Here is a 17,360-nt window from a genome sequence, read left to right as displayed (position 1 = left end):
GATTTCTGTTCTTTTACATTTGGTGAGGAGTGCTTTAATTTCAACTATATGGTCAGTTTTAGAATAAGTGCAATGTGGTGCTGGAAAGAATGTATATTCTGTTGATTTGGAGTGGAGAGTTCCATAGATGTCTATTAGGTCTGCTTGGTGCAGAGATGAGTTCAAGTCCTGGATACCGTTGTTAACATTCTGTCTCATTGATCTAATATTGACAGTGGGGTGTTAATGTCTCCCACTATTATTGTGTGGGAGTCTAAGTCTCTTCGTAGGTCTCTAAGAACTTGCTTTATGAATCTGGGTGCTCCTGTATTGGGTGCATATGTATTTAGGATACTTAGCTCTCTTTGTTGAATTGATCCCTTTACCATTATGTAATAGCCTTCTTTGTCTCTTTTGATCTTTGCTGTTTTAAAGTCTGTTTAATCAGAGACTAGGATTGCAACCTGTTTGTTTGTTTGTTTGTTTTTGCTTTGCATTTGCTTGGTAGATCTTGCAACATCCCTTTATTTTGAGCCTATCTGTATCTCTGCACGTGAGATGGGTCTCCTGAATACAGCACACTGATGGGTCTTGACTCTTTATCCAATTTGCCATTTAATTGGGGCATTTAGCCCATTTACATTTAAGGTTAATAGTGTTATATGTGAATTTGATCCTGTCATTATGATGTTAGCTGGTTATTTTGCCCGTGAATTGATGCAGTTTCTTCATAGAATCGATGGTCTTTACAATTTGGCATGTTTTTGCAGTGGTTGGTACTGGTTGTTCCTTTCAATGTTTAGTGCTTCCTTCAGGAGTTCTTGTAAGGCAGGCCTGGTGGTGACAGAATCTCTCAGCATTTGCTTGTCTCTAAAGAATTTTACTTCTCTTTCACTTGTGAAGTTTAGCTTGGCTGGATATGAAATTTTGGGTTGAAAATTCTTTTCTTTAAAAATGAATATTGGCTCCCACTCTCTTCTGGCTTGTTAAGTTTCTGCCAAGCTATCTGCTGTTAGTCTGATGGGCTTCTCATTGTGGGTAACCCGAACTTTCTCTCTGGCTACCCTTAACATTTTTTCCTTCATTTCCACCTTGGTGAATATTACAATTATGTGTCTTGGAGTTACTCTTCTCGAGGAGTATCTTTATGGTGTTCTCTGTATTTCCTGAATTTGAATGTTGGCCTGCCTTGCTAGGTTGGGGAAGTTCTCCTGGATAATATCCTGAAGAGTGTTTTTCAACTTGGTTCCATTCTCTATGTCACTTTCAGGTGCACCAATCAAATGTATATTTGGTCTTTTCACATAGTGCTATATTTCTTGGAGGCTTTGTTCATTTCTTTCTATTCTTTTTTCTCGAAACTTCTCACTTAATTTCATTAAGTTGATCTTTCAATCACTGATGCCCTTTCTTCCACTTGACTGCATTGGTTATTATAGCTTGTGCATGCATCAGGAAGTTCTCATGCCATGGTTTTCAGCTCCATCAGGTCATTTAAGTTCTTCTCTACATTGTTTATGCTAGTTAGCCATTCCTCTAATCTTTTTTCAAAGTTTTAGCTTCCTTGCTACGTGTTTTGAACATCCTCCTTTAGCTTGGAGGAGTTTGTTATTACTGACCCTCTGAAGCCTACTTCTGTCAACTCCTCAAAGTTATTCTCTGTCCAATTTTGTTCCATTGCTGGCGAGGAGCTGCAATACTTTGGAGCAGAAGATGTGCTCTGGTTTTTAGAATTTTCAGCTTTTCTTCTCTGGTTTCTCCCCTTCTTTGTGGTTTTATCTACCTTTGATCTTTGATGTTGGTGACCTACAGATGGGGTTTTGGTGTGGATGTCCTTTTTGTTGATGTTGATGCTATTCTTTTCTATTTGTTAGTTTTCCTTGTAACAGTCAGGTCTCTTAGCTGCAGGTCTGTTGGAGTTTGCTGGAGGTGCACACCAGACCCTGTTTGCCTGGGTATCACCAGTAGAGGCTGCAGAACAGCAAATATTGCAGAACAGCAAATATTGCTGCCTGATCCTTCCTCTGGAAGCTTTGTCCCAGAGGGGCACGTGCCTGTATGAGGTATAAGTCATCCCGGACTGGGAGGTGTCTCCCAGTTGGGCTACACAGGGTTGAAGGACCCACTTGAGGAGGCAGTCCATCTGTTCTTAGAGTTAAACTGTGTGCTGGGAGAACCACTGCTCTCTTCAGAGCTGTCAGACAGGGATATTTAAGTCTGCAGAAGTTTCTGCTGCCTTTTGCTCAGCTATGCCCTGCCCCCAGTGGTGGGGTCTACAGAGGCAGCATGCCTGGCTAAGCTGCAGTGTGCTCCGCCCAGTTTGAGCTTCCAGGCCACTTTGTTTACCTACTCAAGCCTCACCAATGGCAGATGCTCCCCCCCACCAGGCTGTTACCTTGCAGGTCAATCTCTGACTCCTGCGCTAGCAGTGAGCAAGGTTCTGTGGGCATGGGAACTGCTGAGCCAGGTGCAGGGTAGTATCTCCTGGTCTGCCATTTGCTAAGACCATTGGAAAAGTGCTGTATTTGGGTGAGAGTGTCCCATTTTCCCCTGGTACAGTCTGTCATGGCTTCCCTTGGCTAGGAAAGGGAAATCCTCTCACCCCTTGCACTTCCTGGGTGAGGTGAAGACCTGCCCTGCTTTGGCTTGCCTTCTGTGGGCTGGACCCACTGTCCAACCAGTCGCAGTGAGATGAACCAGGTACCTTAGTTGGAAATGCAGAAATCACCCGTCTTCTGTGTTGATCACACTGGGAGCTGTAGACAGGAGCTATTCCTATTTGGCCATCTTTCTATACTCTGTAGGAGCTTTTTAGCTTGATGTGATCCCATTTGTCAATTTTTTTATTTCGTTGCCTGTGTTTGTGGGGGTATTACTCAAAAGCCTTTGCTCAGACCAATGTCCTGAAGACTTTTCCTAATGTTTTATTGTAGCATTTTCATAGTTTGAGGTCCTAAATTTAAGTTGTTAATACATTTTTTTTGATTGTTGTATATGGCAAGATATAGGGATCTAGTTTTATTCCTTGGCATATGAATATACAGTTTTTCCCAGCACCATTTATTGAAGAAACTGTCTTTTCCCTGGTGTATGTGCTTGGTAACTTTGTTAAAAGTGAATTCACTGTAGGTGTGTGAATTTATTTCTGGGTTCTCCATTCTGTTCCATTGGTCCATATGTCTGTTTATATGCTAGTACAATGCTGTTTTGTTTATTATAGCTCTGTAGTATAATCTGAAGTCAGTTAATGTAATTCCTCCAGTTTTGTTCTTTTGCTTAGGATAGCTTTGGTTATTCTGGGTCTTTTGTGGTTCCATATAAAATTTAGAATTGTTTTTTCTACTTCTGTGAAGAATGTCATTGGTATTTTGATAGGAATAGCAATAAACCTGTAGACCGCTGTGTTTAATTTTATGTGTGGCTATAGTAAATAAAATTATTTTCTTTTTTTTTTTTTTTGAGATGGAGTCTCACTCTGTCACCCAGGCTGGAGTGCAGTGATGTGATATCAGCTCACTGCAGCCTTTGCCTCCTGGGTTCAAGCCATTCTCCTGCCTCAGCCTCCCAAGTAGCTGGTACTACACTTGTGCATAGCCACACCTGGCTAGTTTTTGTATCTTTAGTAGAGACGGGGTTTCACCACATTGGCCAGGGTGGTCTTGATAGCCTGACCTCATAATCCACCTGCCTGGGCCTCCCAAAGTGCCAGGATTACAGGCATGAGACACTGTGCCCAGCCAGAATTACTTTTTAAATTTCTTTTTCTTGTTATTCACTGTTGTCATATAGACATGCTAATGATTTTTTTTTTTTTTTTTTTTTTTGAGATGGAGTCTCGCTCTGTCACCCAGGCTGGAGTACAGTGGCATGATCTCGGCTCACTGCAAGCTTTGCCTCCCGGGTTTATGCCATTCCCCTGCTTCAGCCTCCTGAGTAGCTGGGACTTACAGGCGCCCACCACCACGTCTGGCTAATTTTTTGTATTTTTAGTACAGATGGGGTTTCACTGTGTTAGCCAGGATGGTCTCGATCTCCTGACCTCGTGATCCGCCCACCTTGGCCTCCCAAAGTGCCGGGACTACAGACATGAGCCAGCTCGCCCAGCCTATATAAATAATTTTTAGGATCCAAACAGTGGAATCAAGTTCATATCATTTTATTATATAATGTTTACTTTTCTCATCTATACACTTAATTGGTTTTCACTCTAAGATTTACAGAATAGCCTCTTAGAACTGCAAATGGATTTTTAGTAAACTAAAAAATCACTGTCTTAAGATTTCCCCTCACAATTTGGTCAGCCTGTTAATAAAGAAAACAAATAATGAGGATTAACAGTCTGTGGAGGAAGCACAGTCACCAAGAATAAAAATTATAGAATGTGAGAGAACAAGGCAATTTCAATGGGTGTAGAGGAGTAGAGTAGGAGGAACTAGAAGACTAGGTACTATTAAATCAAATTTAGCCTAAAGGTGCCTCCTTCCATATTTTATGTTCGGTCTAAAGGTTTTACTATACATTGTCAACTATAACAAGTGAAAATGTAAACAGAACGTAGCCTGCACTTGTGACAATCACCGAAACCACTTGTTCTGGGCTTTTCTTTACTGGGAGACATTTTAGTACTTTCAATCTCTATACTTGTTATTTGTCCGTTCAGGTTTTGGATTTCTTTCTGGTTCAATCTTGGTAGGTTGTCTGTGCCTAGGAATTCTTCATTTCTTCCAGATTTTCCAGTTTACTGGGATATAGTTGCCCATAGTAGTCACTAATGATTTTTTAAATTTTTTCAGTATCATTTGTAATGTCTCTTTTTACACTTCTGATTTTATTTATTTGTATCTTGTCTTTTTTTTACTTAGTTGAGATAAAGTTATGTCAATTTTAATTACATTTTTAAAAAAACAACTTTTGTTACATTGATCTTTTGTATTTCAATTTAATTTAATTACTACTCTGATCTTTATTATTTCTATTTTCTACTAATTTTGGGTTTGGTTAGCTCTTGCTTTCCCAGTTCTTTAACATGAATTGTTACATTGTTTATTTTAAGTTTTACTCTTTGTAACATTGTCATATTGTTATCTTAAGTTTTTACTCTTTTCTGATCCTTTAAATTCCCTTTTAGTACTCCTTTTGCTGTATCTCATAGGTCTGGGTATGTTGTGTTTCCATTATCATTTGTTTCAAGAAATTTTTCAGTTTCCTTCTTAATTTCTTCATTGGTCCATCTGTCATTCAGAAGCATATTGTTTAATTTCCATGTATTTGTATAGTTTCCAAAATTCCTCTGTTATTAATTTCTAGTTGTATTCCATTGTCAGAGAAGATGCTTGATATTATTTCAATTTTTTGAATGTTTTAAGACTTATTTTGTGATTTACATATAGTCTATCCTTGAGAATGATCAATGTGCTGAGGAAAAGAACGTGCATTCTACAGCTGTTGAATGAAATGTTCTATAAATATCTATCAGATCCATTTGGTCTATAGTGCAGCTTAAGTCTGATGTTTCTTTGTTGATTTTCTGTATGGAGATCTGTCCAATGCTGAAAGTGAAGTGTTGAAGTATCCAGCTATTATTGTATTGGGGTCTCTCATTTTAGCTCTAATATTTCCTTTATATATCTGAGTGGTCCAGTATTTGGTGCATGTATATTTAAAATGGTTATATCCTCTTGCTGAATTGACCCCTTTATCATTATGTAGTGACTTCTTTGTCTCTTCTTATAGCTTTTATCTTGAAATCTATTTTATCTATCTCTCTCCTTACGGTTTTTGTCTTGAAGTCGGTTAAGTATAGCAACTCCTGCTTTTTTTTTCCTTTTTAATTTCCATTGGCGTAGAATATCTTTTTCCATCCCTTTATTTTCAGTTTATGTGTTTCTATAGGTGGAGTGTGTTACTTACAAGAAACAGATCAATGGGTTTTGTTTTTCTGCCATTCAACCAGTCTATGTCTTTTGACTGGAGAGTTTAGTCCATTTATATTCAATGTTATCACTGACAGTAAGAACTTATTCCTGACATTTTGTTATTTGTTTCCTGGTTGTTTTTCAGTCTTCCTTCTTTTTTCCCTTTCTGACTTCCTGTAGTGAAGGTGATTTTCTGTGGAGATATGATTTAGTTTCTTGCTTTTTATTTTTTAGTGTAGCCATTGAATGTTTTTTGATTCGAGGTTACCATGAGGCTTACAGATACTATCTTATAATTCATTATTTTAAACTAATAACACTATTGCATAAACAAACAAAAAGAAAATTCATAAAATCTCACTTTAACGTCATCCCCCTGCCTCAAAACTTTTTCTTGTTTCTATTTATATTTTATTGTACCATGTCCTTAAATGTTGTTGTACTGTTTTTTTTTTTTTTTTTGAGACGGAGTCTTGCTCTTTCGCCCAGGCTGGAGTGCAGTGGCGCGATCTTGGCTCATTGCAACCTCGGCCTCCTGGGTTCACACCATTCTCCTTCAGCTTCCCGAGTAGCTGGGACTCCTGACCTTGTGATGCGCTCACCTTGGCCTCCCAAAGTGCTGGGATTATAGGTGTGAGCCAACCCACCTGGCCTGTATTTACTATTTTTGATTGGCTCATATTTAGTCTTTCTAATTTGGATAAGAGTCGTTTACAAATACATTTACAGTGTTATAATATTCTGTGATTTTATGTGAACTTACTATTATCACCTAATTTTCTACCTTCTGGTGATTACTTATCGCTCATAATGTTCTTTTCTTTATGATTCAAATAATCCCTTGAGTATTTCTTGTAGGATAGGTCTGATATTGAGAAATCCCTCAGCTTTTGTTTATCTTGGAAAGTCTTTAATTTTTCTTCATGTTTGAAGGATATTCTGGTATTTTTAATCTTCATCACTTTAAATATGTCATGCCAATTTCTCCTAGTCTGTAAGGTTTCCACTGAAAAGTCTACTGCCAGACATATTTGAAGTCCATCGTATTCAAGGTGATTATTGATAGATAAATTTTATGATCACCGATTTGTTAATTGTTTTCTGGTTGTTTTGTAGTTTGTTTCTTCCTATTTTACTTTCTTTTTAAGTGACTTTCCTTAATAGTAAGTTTTGATTCTTTGCTTTTTTATCTTTAATGTATATATTATAGATTTTAGCTTTGTGATTACCATGAGGCTTACAAAAAACATCTATTACACATAACAGATTATTTTAAGCTGATACAAATTAACTTTAATTGCAATATTTTAGAAAAGTCTCTACATATTAACCCCAACTCTCCTCTGTACATTCTGAGTTTTTGATGTCATAATACACATTTTTATGTTGTATATCCCCTAGGAATTTATATAAATATTATTTTAATAATTTTGCCTTTTAACCTTTATATTAAAGATATATGTGATTTATACACTACTATTACACTGTTAGGATATTCTGAATTTGACTGTGTGCTTACTTCTACCAGTGAGTTGCTGTTTTTGTTTTATTTTTAACTTTCAGATGTTTTTGTGTTACTAATGTCCTTAAGTAAGCTTGAGAAAACTCCCTTTAGTATTTCTTGTAAGATAGGTCTGGTGCGAATAAATTCCCTTAGCTTTTGTTTTTCTTGAAAAATCTTTATCATTCTTTTTTTTTCTTTCTGATGAACAGATCTGATTTTTATACTGTTTCTTCTGCAAATCCTATTTGGTAAATGTTCTGTCTCTTGATGGTATCTCATAATTCATTAGGCTTCCTTTATTCTTTTTTATTGTTTTGTCTTTTTGCTCTTCTGACTGGATAATTTCAAATGTTTTGTTTTTTAACTCACTGATTCTTACTTCTACATGAATCTGCTGTTGAAGCTTTCTATTAAGTTTTTCATTTCAGTCTTTGTATTATTTATCTCTCTGGTTCTTTTATTTTGTCTGTTTCTTTGTTCATCTGACCTTTGTGTTTATTGTTTTTCAAATTTCATTACATTTTCTATAGGTATTTTTTTTAATTTACCTAACTTTTTAATGAATATTATTCTGAATTCTTTATCAGCCATTTCATAGCTCTTCATTTTGGAGGGTCTGTTATTGTAGGTTTATTAGTTTTCTTTGGTGGCATCATGACTACCTGATTCTTTGCAATCCTGTGTCCTTGTGTTATTGTCTATGCATTTAAGAAGACATCTCCTTCTTCTGGCCTTTACAGATATTCTTTGGCAGGTATAGAGCTGCATTATTTATCTAGCCTATGATTATGTAAGGGCCAGCTAATGATGACATTATGGAGGCAGTGCTTGTTGTGAGTTATCTAGTGAGCTGGGGGTGCTGCCATTGCTTTCATGTTGTCGGGGGCTACTAGCTGAGGTCTGTTGACTGGTGAGACCACTGGCTGGCTCTGCTTTCAGGTGGAGTTGCTGGCTAAGTACTGCATAGGCTTCTGGTCAGGCCAGTCACAGGATTTATTCCCTGGCTGGATAATCTCACTCTTTGTTATCTGCAGTTTGGCAAGGGCTGAAGAGTGGGCTCTGAGGTTAGGCAGGGAAATGAACTGAGGCTGTGCTCCTTTGTAAGTATGAAATTAGAGATTGCTCCCCTGTCTGGGTTGAGCTGTGGGGTTGGCCTTTGGCTGAGACAAATGGCTGCTTGATTTCCTGGTTGAAGTAGTACTAGCAACTCTGTTTTTCCAAAATGCACAGAGGTGGCAGTCTTCCTTCCTAAGCAGGATCATTAAGCAGGCATTTTGGGTGTATGGGGCTGCTGCTTGCCTTCATGGGTCAAGTCAGTATAGCTCCTTTACTTATCTGAGACCCACAGGGTAGAAGTCTCTCTTCCTGGATGAGATCATTGGGAAGGGAGGTGGGGGGCGGTTCTGAGGCTGGGTTGGGAGGAAAGCCGTCTAGGAGCTTAAGCTAGATTGTGCTTCCCATCCTACTTCTAAATGCCAAAATGCCACCATCTCAGCTTTGCAGGTGTGTTATGAGACTGGCTGATATATCTGATCAAGTACTGAAGCTGGCAGGAAAGCAGAGGTACCACGAAGATCTATGTGCTAGTCCTCTTTGTTTTTGCCTGACTCATCAGGCAGTCAAGCCATGTTGATTTTACCACTATTCGCTGTGAAGTCAGTCCTGACTGGGCTATCTGAGAATGCTAGGGAAGCTGGATTCAGTTTTTGTTTTTCTTTCTCTCTGAAAAAAACTGAGTTAAGGAAACTCTCTCTGTCTGGCACTATGCTGACTTGGGGCAAGAAGTTGCTTGTTTGTTTGGAGAGAGAACCATTCCTCCTACCCTTCTAAATTCAGATTGTGTTTCATTCTGCATGCCATATGAGTATCTCAGGATTATTTCCAGATGTTGGAGTTTTTAAAAGGATGTTCTATTTTATGGATAGTTACCAGTTGAACTTTCTTAGTTGGGCCCAAGACTTCTCACTCTAAAATCTTGCTGATAGCATTCCCATAGAAAAAGTGATTTTATTTACACAAGCACATTACATGAAACCATTGGTGGATGAGTATTCATACGTCACATAGGATTCATGTTATGTGTAGGCAATGGGTACCTTGATCTTGTGACTGTTACCTTTCTCTAAATCCATACTGTAGCTGACTTTTCTGATGTGATACTCAATTTTAAATTTTAATGAAAAGTCAACTGAGATTATTAAGCTGAGAATAAATTAGCTCTTCTTTCTATTTTAATGCTATATTGAATTTGTCTAGGAAAAAAATGATTAAGTAGACAGATTTGGAGTTTACTGCCATTTAAAATATCTTTTGTAAAAAAAAAACTCCTGCTTATACCTTTTCTACCCTTTTGGAAGGTACTCTTTAATCTCATGCCTATGAGATTTTAATTGTAGACCTATTTTCTTTACAATGAAAAGATAAATGTTAGACCAAAGCTCAAACAAAACATAATAAATTATACAGGATAAGAAGAAAGATAGATAGATAGAAGAGTAAATGACATCCTAAAATACTCTATAAGAGTGAGAAGTGCATTTTCTTCTTATGTGTGACTGTGATGATATTCTACATTTTATTTACTATTCACACTTTTTTATTGTCTTCCTCGACATTCCTCTTAATTTTGTCAATTAATGTTTACATCTCTTAAGAATCAACACTCACAACTGCTTATGGCCAAAAATGCCATCAAGTTTACCTTTATACCGATTTAATTTCACTTTTTCACCATCCTTTGTTTATAAGTCCTATAGAAACTAAAAACATATTAATTTTGTTTTAATGAACATAAGCATTCTGCTAGAAGTGGTTTTTTTTTACTGAATTCAAGGCCCATTTTTCTTACTTGGTGGAACTGTCATTGTGCATATATATCACCATACTGTATATTTGAAAAAGTATGGGTTTGAATAAAGCATTGATCTGCTATCCACAATTTCTTCCTTTAAATTTTATTTATTTGTTTCTTGGCTTGCTTATTTACTGAAAGTACGAAAATTTGACTAGTATCTTTCAAGAGCAATGAAATACCAGGAATAATGGTTATAAAACTTTGCGTATGTATTTTTATTTAATATTTCTTCTTTCTGTCTTTTCAGATGAGATCAAAATATGATCTAAATGTACTAACTTTATTACCATTTTGAAATGTGCCCTGTGGTCACGTTTGTTTAATATATTTCATTTGCCAAATTTCAGGATATCATTCTTGGTAATTCCTTATGTAAGACTTTTTAATATCTCATAAATGGTTCCCTAAAATTATGTGAAATATTTTGTCTGTTAATGTCATATGCTGTTGTCTGTTGCTATAACTAAATACCTGGGACTGGGTAATATTTAAAGTAATGAAACTTATTTCTTACCTTTCTGAAGGCTGGAAAATACGTGGTATAGGGGTTATGCCTGGTGAAGGACCTTTTGCTAGTAAGGCATCTCTTCAGAGTTTCAAGGCAGTGTAGGCATCACATGGTTAGGGAACTTAGTGTGATAGTTCACGGTCTTATTCTCCTCTTACAAAGCTACTAATGTCCCACCCTCATAAACTTATTTAATTCTAATTCCCTCCCAAAGTTCCCACCTTTAATTACTGTAGTCAGATTTCCCACCCTCTTGATACTATTAAAATGGAGATTCAGTTTTAACATGAATTTCAAAAGGGACAAACAGTTAAATTATATAGCATTTAGCAATGTCTTTTTGGTAGAAAACTGTGAAGAATATTTAGAATGCCACAATTAATTATCAAATAACTACACTGTACCTCAAGGCGTAACAGCCCCTAAAGTAATATTAAATATTAATTTATTTAGATGTGCTTTGTCTGGCTCATCTTCTGCAATACATGAATCTGCAACATATTATGTCATTGACAGTTAAGGCTATGAATGATTACCCATGTTAAGGGTCAAGATATTTAAGCATAAGTTCTAGCGTTTTTTTTTTTTTTTTTTTTTTTTTTTTGAGACAGAGTCTCACTCTTTCACCCAGGCTGGAGTGCCGTGGTGCGATCTCAGCTCACTGCAAGCTCCGCCTCCCGGATTCATACCATTCTCTTGCCTCAGCCTCCCAAGTAGCTGGGACTACAGGCGTGGCGCCCGCCACCATGCCTGGCTAATTTTTTTGTATTTTTAGTAGAGACAGGGTTCCACCGTGTTAGCCAGGATCTCCTGACCTCGTGTTCCACCCGCCTCGGCCTCCCAAAGTGCTGGGATTACAGGCGTGAGCCACCTCACCTGGCCAAGTTATAGCTTTCTTAATTTCCTTGGTTTTATTTTTAAGTTTAATGCTTATAAAGGTGTTGTTACGAATGCTTGACAGAAATAACTCCGACAAATTGAGGGCTCTGTGAGCTCTTATAAACAACCAACTGAAAAAATGAACACAGAGTAAATTAGTAGAGTAAGAGAGTAAGTAAGCCTACTTACCCACTGCAACCTCGAGATAGCTCAGTGTAGATCTTTCAGGTAAACACAATGGTAGATACCGCCTCGGTATTCTTTACTTCTCCTTTTGTTGGGAGATTTTGTACTTATTTGACCATAGTTTTCAGGTCTTTGCAAACTTTACCTGCACAAAGGTAGAAACAGCTGCACTTATTTGAGACAACATTATTTTACTCCTTAGTCAAAAGAAAGTCCATAGTCCATAATTTCAATTTTAAACTTGTCAGTAGCATAGTTTATCACACCTACTTCTCTTTTTATTTTTCATATCTAGCAAAACTCTCAAACTAGATAAATCTATCTATTGCATTTCCCATCTATTACATTTAGAACTAAGATAACTATGCCCTATTGGAAAAGGTCACACAAAAGTGCAGATTGGTTCCACTTTCGATTTATGATTACCAAGCACAAATGCAATCTCAACATGACCCAAAAATTGATCTATATTTCTCTGATCTCTGTTTGCTCTATCACATTCCACAGGTATTTCAGACTTTTACAACTCCTTTAAAAATCTTGACTTCTCCAATTTCCTAGTTTATTTCAGTAGGTTATCTTTTCCTATCTAAGATCCATTTCTGTTGCTTGGATTCCATTCTCTACCTCTTCATGACCCTTACAGCATTGATTATTCATGCTTCTTTACATATTTAACCTTTCTCAGTGTTTATCCTTTCTCATAAAGGATCCCTTCACCCCACTTTCTGCTCAATCACTACTACACTTCTCTCTCCATTTCTAGCTAACCTTTGTGAAACATTATCTGCACTGTCTTTGTTATCTCGTCTCTGTCTCAGGTAGAAGACCATGCTCTGTGGACTCACTTAATCTGTACAAAGAGTCCTCTCTAAATGTAGTTAAACATTTTTCAATCCTTAGCTTTTTGAGTTCTCAGTAGCATTCAAGATTGTTAACTATTTTAGAAAGACTCATAGTTTGCAGTCAATGACCAATACTGTTTTTTTTTCCTCTCTGCTATTTTTCTGGTTAAAATTCCTCAAAGCTCAGGCCTAGGCTGTCTCTTCTTCTCACACTGTAAGCAATGTCACACATTGTTGGCTTTAAATATTATTCATTTTATGGTGTATGGTAAACAAAACCTCTCCTCTATTCCACTTATTTTTCATCTGTACTTAGATATTTCAAAGATATGTCAATATCATTATCCTCAAAGTTAACCAATAGGCTTACATATCAAATGTGATATTATTCCAATGTCAGCATCTCTTGTACGGTTGAATTATATAATCAGATACAGAAACCAGAAAGCTATGAGCTATTCAACTACTTTCTCACTCAAGTTATATAATACAGTATTAAAACTTTACTAAGTCCCTCTTGAATGTACTAAATTTTATTCATCCAAGTTTCCCATTGCAGGCCAAACCACTATCATCTCTCATCTGGACTACTCAATAGCTTTGCATGAATCACCTTCCAACCCACTTTTTTTATTGCAGCCAGTAAACATTCAAAAACACAGACATTATCATCTGTTTACTCCAAAGCCTTTCTATTGTATTTAGAATAAAGCCTTTTTTTTTTTTTTTTTTTAGAAAAAATATAAGACTCTTTATTTTCTGATTCTCTGCTTTTACTTCAAATGGTGCTGCCACCTGCTTCCCGGCACCACTGTGTTTCCTTCAGTTTCTCCCAAATGTGTCACTCTTTTTCTAATGCACTAATATGCTGATATACCTAGTCAGCCTTTTCATGTGCTTTTGCCTCTGGGTGGAGCACTATTCACCCTCCTCTAAAACACACTCACAGTTTTACTTGGTAGTGTACATCATTCCTCAAGGCTCTGCTTAACTGTGACTTCTGCCATGTTCTCACTTCCCAGACTAGTTAAATCCTTCGCTATGTGCTCTGAGACTATCTACTTTCATCGTGTCTGAGCTAATTCTGACACAATTAATCTTATTGAGTAAAGGCCTATGATTAAAAATAAGTTAGACAGAAAACATATGATCATCTCAGTAGACACAGAAAAAACATTTGACATTTGACAAAATCCAGCATCCCTTTATGATTTAAAAAAAAAAAAAAAAAAAAAAACCCTCAGCAAAATTGGCGTAGAAGGGATATACCTCAACGAAAAAAAAGCCATCTGATAGGGTTTGGCTCTGTGTCCCCACCCAAATCTCATCTCAAACTGTAATCCTCATGTATTGAAGGAGGAACCTAGTGGGAGGTGATTGGATCATGGAAGCTGTTTCCCCCATAGTGTTCTCATGATTGTGAATGAGCTCTTATGAGATCTGATGGTTTTATAAGTGGCAGTTTTCCGTGCTTTCTCACTCTGTCTCTCTCTCGCTCGCTCTTTCTCAATGTCTGAATCTCACCTGCCACCATGTAAGATATACCTTGCTTCCCCTTAGGCTTCTGTCATAATTGTAAGTTTCCTGAGGCTTCCTCAGTTATGCGGAACTATGAGCCAATTAAACATTTTTCCTCCTCAAATTACCCAGTCTAGGGTATTTCTTTATAGCAGTGTGAAAACAAAACTAATACAAGAAAGTTGTGCTGTAGAGAGTGGGGCACTGCTATAAAGACAATCTAAAACTATGGATGCAACTTTGGAACTAGGTAACAGGTAAAGGTTGAAACAGTTTGGAGGGCTCAGATGAAGACAGGAAGATGAAGAAAGTTTGGAAATTCCTGTAGACTTTTGAATGGTTTTAACCAAAATACTGATAATAATATGAACAATAAAGTCCAGGCTGAGGTACACTCAGATGGAGATGAAGAACTTATTGGGAAATGGAGCAAAGGTCACTCTTGCTATGCTTTAGCAAAGAGACTGGTGGCATTGACCTAGGTGCTCAAGATCTGTGGAACTCTGTAATTGAGAGAGAGATCTGAAATTGGAATTTATGTTTTAAAAGGGAAGCAAAAAAAAAAAAAAAAGAAAAAAAAAAGCTTCTGCATAGGAAGAAAAATAATAATAATAATCAACAGAGTAAACAGACAACCCACAAAGTGAGAGAAAATAGTAACAAACTAAGCATCTGACAAAACATTAATATCAGAATCTTCAAGAAACTCAAATAAGCAAGAAGAAAACAATAACCCCATATAAAAATGGGCACAGGACGTGAATAGACATTCCTCAAAAGAAGATATACAAATGCCCAACAAACATATGAATAAATGCTCAAGATCACTAATGACTGGGGAAATGCAAATTAAAACCTCAGTGAGATACCACCTTCTCCTCCAAGAATGTCTATGATTAAAATAATATCAAAAAAATAGATGTGGGTGTGGTGAAAAGGGAACACTTTTTTACTACTGCTGGCAATGTAAACTAGCACAACCACAATGGAAAACAGTATGGAGATTCCTTAAAGAACTAAAAGTAGAACTACCATTCAATCAAGCAATCAAAATACTGGGTATCTACCCAGAGGAAAATAAGTCATTATATAAAAAGGACACTTCCACATGCATGTTTATAGCAGCACAATTCACAGTTGCAAAAATATGGAAGTAGCCTAAATGCCCAGTGACCAATGAGTGGCTAAAGAAAATGTGATATATATGTATATATATCATATATATGTGTGTATATATGTGTGTGTATGTGTGTATATATATGTGTGTGTGTGTGTGTATATGTGTGTGTGTATATATACATATATCTTCACCATGGAATACTACTTAGCAATAAAAGGACTGAAATAATGGCATTTGAAGTAACCTAGTTGGAGTTGGAGACCATTATTCTAAGTGAAGTAACTCAGGAATGGAAAATTAAACATTGCATGTTCTCATTTATAAGTGGGAGCTATAAGGATGCAAAGGCATAAAAATGATATAATGGACTTTGGGGTACCGGGAGGAAGGGTAGGAGTGGGGTTTGGGATAAAAGACTACACATTGGTTACAGTGTACACTGCTCAGGTGATGGGTGCACCAAATTCAGGAATCACCACTAAAGAACATATTCATGCAGCCAAAAACCTCCTGTTCCCCAAAAACTACTGAAATAAAATAAAATAAGGCTGAGAGGTGCTACAATATTTCTTCATGTAAATTACCAGGTAAATTTAACAGCCGCTGAATGGGAGGGAAATCTGTGTACCTAGTAAGTCTAGAAACTTCTGAACCAGTATCTGTGGTGTAACTGATTTATTATTTTCTTTTACAGTAATATAAAGGCTGATATGAACCTGAATTCTTCCCAAAGGAAGAAAACCTCAAGTACCAGAGCCCCGATTTAGGTCCATATTTTTTTCTAATTTGTCCACCAACATTTCTCCAAAAATGAGGATGTTCTCATTTTCTCCATATCCTTCCCATTATGTACTTGCAGCTCTCCAATGATTATTATTATACTAACCTATTCATGGAAATGCTTTCATCTATTTTTTCTAATGGAAGCATACTCCCATTTTTCCATTTATTTTTTTCCACTTTCATCCAAGACATAAGTTATCCACCCTCTCGCACATCCTATTATTCAATATTTGACCTTAAATATCTCCCCCGTCAAGATGACTGACAGCTAACACTAAGACATCAGGTGCAATACTGAAATTTTTTTCTTAAGAAAAAGATCTTGAAAAATCTTACTATACCTTTGAATATTTCTGTGTCTTTGAATATTCTTTGCCTTAACTCCCTGTAGGACTAGAAACTCCTAACTCTCCAAATTTCCATATAAAATGTGCATTCTCAAGATTGTGAACATTAAGCAGAATATATACTTTATAATTTGACCTCTGTTATTTAGGGAAGTGTTCACATTTTTAAATATGTAAAACCAAGTGGAAATGTGAATGCAGGAGTCTACTAACACTAATAAAATATTTCTTCTTCTCAATACAAAATTTCTCAACATTTTTCTGGCAACTGTTCTTTGGAAACCCTATCGTAAGCCCTCATCCCTTTTGTTTTTTTTTTTTTTTTTTTTTTTTTTTTTTAATTTTAATGAAAGACCCTGGCTTTACTTAAAGTTACTCAATGCCAGGAAAATAATGGAATGCCTTTGTTGTTCCAAACTTTTTATATAAGGAAAGTATAAAATGCATCTTTTGTTGCCTACATAATTGAAGGGTACTTTTGAAATGAACTTTTGATAGTTTATACTTCTAAACTTTAACATTTGTTCAGAATTTAAAAATATGAATATAGTGATATGTAAACTCATTGTTCATAGAACGGTATATTAATTGTAACTGACCCAAACCAATAATATATGTCTAACAAACCGAACTATATTAGCAGCTGAGTTAAATCAAATGTAAAATGTTTTTCTTTAAAAAGGGTAAGTTCTCAAAAATATGAGAAAAATAGGATTTCAATATTTCCCAATACTCTCATTTTTAAGTTTTTCCCTCTTTCTTCATCAATGTCTTGGGCACTTTATTTCACACTTCTAAGTGAAATTTTAAAATTTGCAACATGTTCAGAAAAGTGCACTAGTTACAGGGATACCAGATAATGTATTTTTTTAAGGAGTATACATTTATCATCAGTACCCAGATCAAAAACAGTCTTCAAAAT

General features: G+C 36.4%; 1 long non-coding RNA gene across 1 annotated transcript in view; it reads right to left on the bottom strand.

The window, feature by feature from the left end:
- LOC103237399 (uncharacterized) overlaps window positions 1–13,126 on the bottom strand; it is a 47,735-nt gene extending 34,609 nt beyond the window's left edge. The window contains exon 1 of the long non-coding RNA XR_005240633.2: window positions 11,829–13,126. This is a non-coding gene — a long non-coding RNA (uncharacterized lncRNA). The remainder of the gene's footprint in view (window positions 1–11,828) is intronic.
- Between the last annotated feature and the right edge of the window lie 4,234 nt (window positions 13,127–17,360).

This window comes from Chlorocebus sabaeus, chromosome 1 (genome assembly GCF_047675955.1).
Source record: "Chlorocebus sabaeus isolate Y175 chromosome 1, mChlSab1.0.hap1, whole genome shotgun sequence".
Taxonomy (NCBI): domain Eukaryota; kingdom Metazoa; phylum Chordata; class Mammalia; order Primates; family Cercopithecidae; genus Chlorocebus; species Chlorocebus sabaeus.
This window is presented reverse-complemented; position numbering and strand designations above follow the sequence as displayed.